The following is an 8210-nucleotide window of genomic DNA, read 5'->3' as shown; positions in this document are numbered from 1 at the left end:
ATCATATGGTAGTTCTATTTGTAGGTCTTTGAGGAACCTCCATACTGTTTTCCACAGTGCATTAGGACCAGGACTCTAACTGTGGTCAGCTATATGGAATCCAGCTCCCTAATCATTAGGCTACAGGGCAGGTCCTAAATCCAATGTTTCTAACTACATTAACAGATAAGCTATGTATATCAGTTTTGCACTTGCTGCTGTAACAAATTAGCATAAATTTTAATGACTTAAACATACAAAATCTTTATCTTACAGTTCTGTAGGTTGAAAGTTTGACATGTGTCTTACCAGGTTAAAATCAAGACGTCATTCTGCAGGCTCTGGGTAGGATCCACTTCTTGCTTTCTCTGCCTCTAAAGACCACCTACATTCCTTGGCTGGTGGCTCCTTTCTCTTTCTGGAAAGCTAGCAAAAGTAAGTGGATGTCTGTTCACATTGCGTCAGTCCAACTTCCTCTTGTACTACATTCTTCCATTTTTAAGTGCCCTTATTAGACCCAACCATACAATTTAAAATAATCTCCTTATTTTAAAGCCAGGCAATTAATCCTAATTCCATCTGCAAATTTAATTCTCCTTTTCCATGTTGGGTAACAAAGTAATAGATTCTCCAGATTAGGGGTGGACCTCTTTGGGGGAATTATTATTTTGCCTCCAACATATAGCTCTAAACTTCAATCAGAAATAGAAATGAACCCAAATGTGTCATATAAAATGGAAAAATGGTGGACTGCCTCTATCCCTGCAAGCACTGCTGTGCTTACTTGGTTTGGGGGTCTTTGTAAACACATTTAGAGCCGTGGATGACCTGCTGTTGAGAATGTGCACCTTTCATCGAGGTGTGGTACACAACGTGTCAACCATGGGACCTGCCAAATTAGGAAGATGTGAAATCCAGTTAGTGGATTGTGACCATCATTAAAAAACAAAAAAATGTGTCAAATAGGATACACTGAGAGAATATTGAACATAGCAAAAAGATAAGTAATGATTTGTGAAACATTTGCTACAGTTAAACATATGTATGCATATGCTGGTCTTTCTCTGATATTACTGTGTGGTTACATTTTGGATATATCCTGTAGTGAAAATGAGAAGACAGATTATATATATATATAAGCAGTATATATATTGCTTATTCATTATGGGATTTCCTTTTCCTTAAATTGTGAAAGCAGCACAACTAGCTATAAAAAATTAAAATAGTGGGAACCAGCAGTTAGCGTAATGGCTATGTCGCTGGACTTCCACGTAGTCGACCCCAGTTTGTGTCCTGGACTCGGTGGCTTAAACTCACTCTGGGCGCGTGCATGTGCGTGCCCAAGATCCTGGGAGGAGAAGGGATTGCGGCGTGACCATCCCCTCTGGGGGGTGATTTCTCGCTTTCTGTCTCTCTGTCTCTGTCTGTCTGGCGAGCACACACACCCTATAGCAAAAACCTCTTCAAAAAAAAAAAAAATGAAAATAGCATGGGGACCAGCAGTTAGCGTAATGGCTATGTCGCTGGACTTCCACGTAGTCGACCCCAGTTTGTGTCCTGGACTCGGTGGCTTAAACTCACTCTGGGCGCGTGCATGTGCGTGCCCAAGATCCTGGGAGGAGAAGGGATTGCGGCGTGACCATCCCCTCTGGGGGGTGATTTCTCGCTTTCTGTCTCTCTGTCTCTGTCTGTCTGGCGAGCACACACACCCTATAGCAAAAACCTCTTCAAAAAAAAAAAAAAAAAGTTCAAATAGCATGAAGTTTTGTGTTTTTTTAATGTGCTTTTAAAAATTATTATTTCATTTTGCTATGGGGCTGGAGAGACAACAAGCGGGAAAGTGAGATATCACTCCCCAGGGCAGGGTCACAATTCCAGATGCAGTGATGGGTTTGTCATGCTTGTCTGCATTTTACTCTGTCCTCAGACTGTCCTTTGGTCTTTGGGCAGTCCAGGTGCTGGCGAGCAAAGCAGAGCTTGACTTATGTCTGTTCTGATTGTGGGGAGCCACACGGCACGGACCACTCTGCTGAGCTTCCTAAGTTTTATTTATTTATTTATTTATTTTACTATACAGTGCATTCACTCTCCAAAGAGAGACAGAGATGAGGAGGCGGGAGGGGTGAGAGAGCACCCCCCAAGGGGAATGACCTTGTCACAATCCCTTCTCCTTCAGTCTCTTGCGATTTTGGGCACACACACAGACGCGCCTAGCATGATTGCCAAACTACTGGGTCTGAGACTCAAACTTCAGAGTCCACTATTTGGGATCCAGCAACCTTAACCTCCATACCACTTGCTGGTCCCCTAGGGTTTTTTTTTTTGTTTGTTTGTTTGTTTGTCTGTTTTTGAGAGGCAGATTTTTGCTATAGGGTGTGTGCAATCGTCAGAGAGACAGAGAGAGACAGTAAGAAATCACCTCCTGGAAGGATGGACATGTCACAATCCCTTCTCCTCCATTCTCCTCTTTGGATTTTGGGCACACATAAACAGGCGCCCAGCATGAGTTTTAAGCCACCAGGTCCTGGACTTGAACCAAGGTCAACTATGTGGGAGTCCAGCAACGTAACCATTATGCCATCTGCTGGTCCCAGTATTTTTTTAAAAAAGAATTATATTTAGTATTAGTATTATTTCTAAACTTGGTATAGTCATCAGAGAGAGAGAGAGAGAAGGAAAGTGAGAAAGCAAGTCACCAGGTCTGGGACTCAAACCATGGTCAGACATGTGGGAGTCTAGCACCTTAACCACCACTCCACCTGCTGGCCCTCCTAGGTATCTTTTAAATAGTCTTTTCCTCCTCACTCCCTCCAAAAGGTGCCTAAATATCTGTCCCTATTCCTTCTCTTTCTTTCCCCAAAGCTAGCCACCACCTCACCTCCCAAGAAAAAGTCCATTTATCTGTTTATCCCTCCCTGTATCCCTTTAATCCCCCACTTTCCTCTGTCCCGCCTCGGGTCACTTGTTGGCTTGCATGAAGCAAGGATCAGGCTCCACCTGCCCCATGAATTGCTGCTTTCCTGCCAGAAAGAAGGGCCTGCACTAGTGGCCCGCAGTGCATGTATAACCCACAAGCTCCGGGTCCTTTGCCACGAAGCACGTGTCTCAAAATGTCACCACATTGAGACTGGAGCTGCCAGAATGCCACGGGACGTTTGCCTACTGCCTCCTCTGACACGGCCCAGGCCTACCACCCTGAGGTGCCCACCCCTCTTACGAGGTTAGTCCCTCTGAATGCCCCGTGTGTGTTCTGCCAATCATGTGCAGAGCCGCTTTGGCTGGGATTGCAGGGACATGCCCCGGAGCTGCTGTGGCTGAGGAGCCTAAGCAGTCCCTGCACAGCCGGGGGCGGCGCTTGGATCTACTTTTCTGGGCGAAGTCACAGTCGGCACTCGGTCTCCGTGTGAGCGAGGCAGGCCTGTGGGCTTCCGCTGGACAGCCATCTCCAGGGCGACAAGGAGTGTCACTGAGGACAAGCTCTGCTCCTGCCTACCTGCAAAGACGCTGTCCCACAGACCGGAGGGAAGGCCTTTGCCTGCCGGGACCTGGCGTAGCAGTTCTCCCCGCTGGCCTGAGGTGGTTCCCAGCTGAGCCTGCTACCTCCTCCTCCAGGGCGCCCTGGCTGTCCTGGAGGAGGCGCCCCGGCTGCCCTGAAGAGGAACCCCAGTTGGAGACGGCCCCAGCAGCCATGGAGACACCCCTCTGTCCTGGAGAGGAACCCCGCTGCCCTGGAGACGCCCCAGCTGCCCTGGACAGGCGCCCGGGCTGGAGCAGGTCTTGCTCAAGGCAGCTCAGCTCTGCTCCTGGCCATCTTCTGGCTGCTGGGACGGTCTAGGCTCTGTAACTGCAGCCTAGCTCAGCCGCTTTGCGGGAAGGTGTGGCAGGTCCTTTAGAGGCGGAGACTTTCGTTTCGGGCCACTCCATCCCAAACTCCAGCATCCGTGTGTCCTCCCGGCAGCGGCATTGTCCGGCTCCTTCAAGTTCCTCCACATTGCCCTGGCCTCTCTGGGCTCCTTCCACAGGGCTGCGTGGACTTGATCCCTGGCAGGACAGATGAGTCTCCCCAGTTGCCCCCTGTCCCTCCTACTGAGCACTGGGGAAGAACAGAGGCACGGAGTGTCCCCACCCGCTGACGCTGCACCCCAGCACATTCTAAAGGCTTCAGTGGCCTGCTTGGAACGCACGGCAAGGACGGGGAGGTCAAAGATCTGAATTCCTGCTCTGATTACCGGCGCTCAAGTGCAGCCATGGAGTAACGGGCAGATGCCTGTCTCTTAGAAGCCAAGCTGACAACAGCAGGTTTCCTGTTGACACACCGAGCTGCTCATGCCCTGGGCCTTCCTCATGGCTCTCACTGCAGCAGCCTGGGGCTCTCCTGTGCCGACCTCGGAGCTTTTCCAGCCCATCCTCAAACCCTCCTGTTCTTAGCTGTACACAGGGCTGGACCAGAATGACTCTCCCCTCCAGCCCAGGGCAGCCCCGCTCATTTATTGCTAATTAGAACTTAGAGGAAGCCTGGAGTGGAACCAGAACAGGCAATTCACCTCCTGCCTCTCTCATGCCTGTGAACACCTTAGGGATACTCATCCCAGCTGTGTGGGTTCTCCGCACAGACCCAAAGGGCCTCAGGCTCCCCTTGGTGACACCAGGCATGGGCTGTGGGCACTTATGCAGGCCTGGTGAGAGGCCATCATTGCTCACCTTCCCCGGCACAGCAAATTAGCAGAGGGACAACTGTGGCTGGAGACTGAGTGTCCTCTCAACCTGTCCCACTCAACGTGGCCGTGTGCAGCACAACAGCCTCACAGCTTAGAGCCTCCCGTGGCCACAGCACTCACGGAGCTCCTCCACGGGACCCCACATGCCCTGGTGATCTGCCACCCACCACGAGGCAGGCTGATGAAACCCAGGCCGCATTGTCCCCTGGAACCAGCTGCTCACATTACAGGGGCTACCTCCCGTCCCCACCCAGCGCAGGCAGCGGCAGATTGCGGTGTTACGGACGGAGGATCCCTGGAACATGGTAAAGGTATGTCCTGGCTTCCTCTTCCGCGGGTTCACATCACCCAAAGTCAGGACATGCCCATACCATAAGCCAGTTTTCTTAGTGGCCTGGAAAAGCACCATCAGGAAGAAACGCTGTCGCAGACCTACAGAGCACAGAAACTATGTTAGAAATCATAGCTGCTAAGCTGCTCACAGGAAGGAGACCGCAAGGGGTGTGGCGGAACAGCAAAGGCCAGTCCTGTCCTCTCCTGTGGGCCTGCCTCCCTCCAGGGCTGTGGCTCAGCGGGGCTCCTGGGCAATGACCACCCACACCTGGATGGGGAAGCTGAGGCACAACGGCTTGGAGGGAAGTTTGGGAGTGTGTGCCAAGTTCAGGGGGTGTCTGGGAGCAGGGATGAGGAGATAGTGGGCCCTGTGCGTGTGTGTGTGCATGTGTGTGTGTGCTCATGCCTGCGTGGACATGCATGCACTGTTTGGGTGAGGAGAAAAACATCCCCCTAGGAGTAGCGGTGTCCAAGAAAGTGTCTGGAGAACAGAAATACCAAGTGAAGGCTGTGGCACGGCAGAAACTCGCTCTGACTCCCCTCGGCCAGCTCTCGGGGAAACCTGCGGCACTCAGTACTGCGCTGACTCTAGTGTGGGGTGGCATTTTGCAGAGGTGCTCGTTTCTGAGTTTGGGTTTACTCAAGGCAGAACAGGACCGCAGACGTGCATGTAGGGCAGAGGGGTCGACTGACATCCAAGTCATGCCCCTCTAAAAGGGTCAAATAGCTAAAATCAAAGAGTTAAAGGTTTTTTTTTTTAATTATTTAATTTTGTTATTTCTTTTAATTTGACGAGAGAGAGAGAGAGAGAGAGAGAAAAGGAAAATGAGAAAGCCAGCGGCCACGACTAGGACTGGACTTGAACTGTGGACAGCCATGTGGAAGTCCAGTGCCTTAACCACCTCTCCACCTGCCAGTCCCAACTTATCTCATTAAAAGCCTACGAGGGGGCCGGCAAGTGGCGTAGTGACTAAGGCTCTGGACTCCCACATGGCTGACCACAGTTCAAGTCCTCGACCTGGAGGCTTGAGACTCATGCGGGGTGCATGTGTCTGCATGCCCACAATCCCAAAAGGAGAAGAGAGGAGAAGGGATTATGGTGTAGCCATCCCCTTGGGGAATGAGTTCTTGCTTTCTGTCTCTCTTTCTGTCTTTCCAGTGAGTCCATGTGCCCTATAGCAAAAATCTTAAAAAGAATCTTTGTTTTAACTTGAATTTGAACTTTGAAGTTTGTCTCTTGGCAAGAGAAGAGGGTCTGTTAAGAAACAGGAAAGGACAGGGACCAGCAAATAGCATAATGGCTATGTCACAGGACTCCCATGTAGTTGACTGTAGTTCGAGTCCTGGACCCAGTGGCTTGAAACTCATGCTAGGTGCGTGTGCGTGGGTGTGTGTGCCCAAAATCCCGAGAGGAGAATGGAGGAGAAGGGACTGCGGCATAACCGTCCCCCCTTGGGGGAGGTGTAATCTCTCACTTTCTGTCTCTGGTGAGTGCATGCTACCTATAAAAAAAAGTCCCTTAAAAAGAAAAAGAAAGAACCAGGAAAGGACAGCAGTCCATGCATGTCTGCACACAGCTAAGATTCTGTGGCTGAGGACAGAAGGCACAGCTCGGGCCGCCATCACTCCAAGTTAGGACAGCGTCTCTTTTTCACCTGCCTTCTTACTCACCAACCCACACAACTGTGACTCACCGGCGGCCACCACCTCCCTCCTCCCCCGTACCTCCTTTGGTAGAGTGTGTGTCTGAGCCTCCCTGAGAGAGATCACATTCATGAATTCACTTCATTTAAACAGATTTTTAAAAATGGCCAGCATTTTGATATCATGGTATTTGGATCATCATTAAGCTAAAAAGTAAATGAGGCCCATTTAACTTAGCTCCACACTCAAGGTTAAAGTAATGGAACGATAGCAAATTCTGATGTTCTCTGCCCCAAGGAAGCCATGTCCTGTAGGCAATTACACACCTTGGTCTCAAAGGTGATACAAACCATTCCTCCTCTGAACACATATGCACATTTAGCACATGATGCCATATGGGTTCAGCATCTCTAATTCAAACTTTTTTTTTTTTGAGAGGTTTTGCTATAGGGCGTGTGTGCTTGCCAGAAAGACAGAGAGAGACAGAGACAAACAAAGTGAGAAATCACCCCCCAGGGGAGATGGCCACGCCACAATCCCTTCTCCTCCATTCTCCTCTTGGGATTGTAGACATGCATGCACATGCGCCCGGTGTGAGTTTAAGCCCCCAGGTCCAGAACTTGACCCACGGTCGACTACATGGGAGTCCAGCGACATAGCCATTACGCTAACTGCTGGTCCCCAAACTTATAAGATCTAAAATGCTCCAAGACTCAAAATGTTCTGAGTGCTGACATAGTACCACGGGTGGAGAATTCCATACTTGACCTCGTGTGACAGGTAACACAAAGCAGCAATGCAGAAACTGCAAATAAAATCACCCTTAGGGTATGTCTAAGGTGCATCCGAAACATAAATGCATTTCATATTTAGACTTGCGTCCCATCCCAAAGATACCTCATTATGTCTAAGCAAATACCCCCAAATCTGAATAAATCTGATAGTGTAGTTAGTTCCGGTCCAATGCATTTTGAATAAGGGATACTCAACTTGTAGTATATGGGGTTTTAGTGAAGGCATATCCACTACAGCACTATCTGGAAAATGAGGGCATGAGACCAGGTCATATGGAAGGCTCCTTCCAGCACCAGTGGAGATCTTAAAGCATGAGATCGATTTCTCTGCATCATGCTATCTAATGAACACATTGTATGCATTTTCTAACTAGAATTGAGGCTGGGATATGCTCGATTCTGTTGTGTATTTAAGGCAAATAAATTGAGAGAAGGAAAGGAATATTAACTGAGCACCTATTAAGCAACAGGTCTATTTCCCATACGCCTGTGCCTCTTGTTATTACTGCAGAGTAGGTATTACTGTCAGCATTGCAGAGCAATCAACAAGCAGGATTTGATTTTGTACCTATTTATGGTGGATCAAATCCACCAACTGTTAGGACTTCATTTCAGCTGTGAAACCTATATAACTTTACATTGCTTCTTTTTTTGGAAAGGTTTTCACTATAGGGTGTGTGTGCTCGCCAGACAGACAGAGAGAGACATAGAGACAGAAAGCGAGAAATCACCCCCCAGAGGG

The 8210-nt window shown here is 49.2% G+C and overlaps 1 protein-coding gene across 1 annotated transcript in view; it reads right to left on the bottom strand.

The window, feature by feature from the left end:
- Positions 1–350: 350 nt before the first annotated feature.
- The window catches only part of LNPEP (leucyl and cystinyl aminopeptidase), a 123228-nt gene continuing 115368 nt past the window's right edge, over positions 351–8210 (bottom strand). Inside the window, exon 19 of the transcript XR_337605.3 lies at positions 351–405. The gene's annotated coding sequence lies outside the window, so the exon portion shown is untranslated. The remainder of the gene's footprint in view (positions 406–8210) is intronic.

This window comes from Tupaia chinensis, unplaced genomic scaffold (assembly GCF_000334495.1).
Source record: "Tupaia chinensis unplaced genomic scaffold, TupChi_1.0 Scaffold147554_1, whole genome shotgun sequence".
In the NCBI taxonomy this organism is placed as follows: domain Eukaryota; kingdom Metazoa; phylum Chordata; class Mammalia; order Scandentia; family Tupaiidae; genus Tupaia; species Tupaia belangeri.
This window is presented reverse-complemented; position numbering and strand designations above follow the sequence as displayed.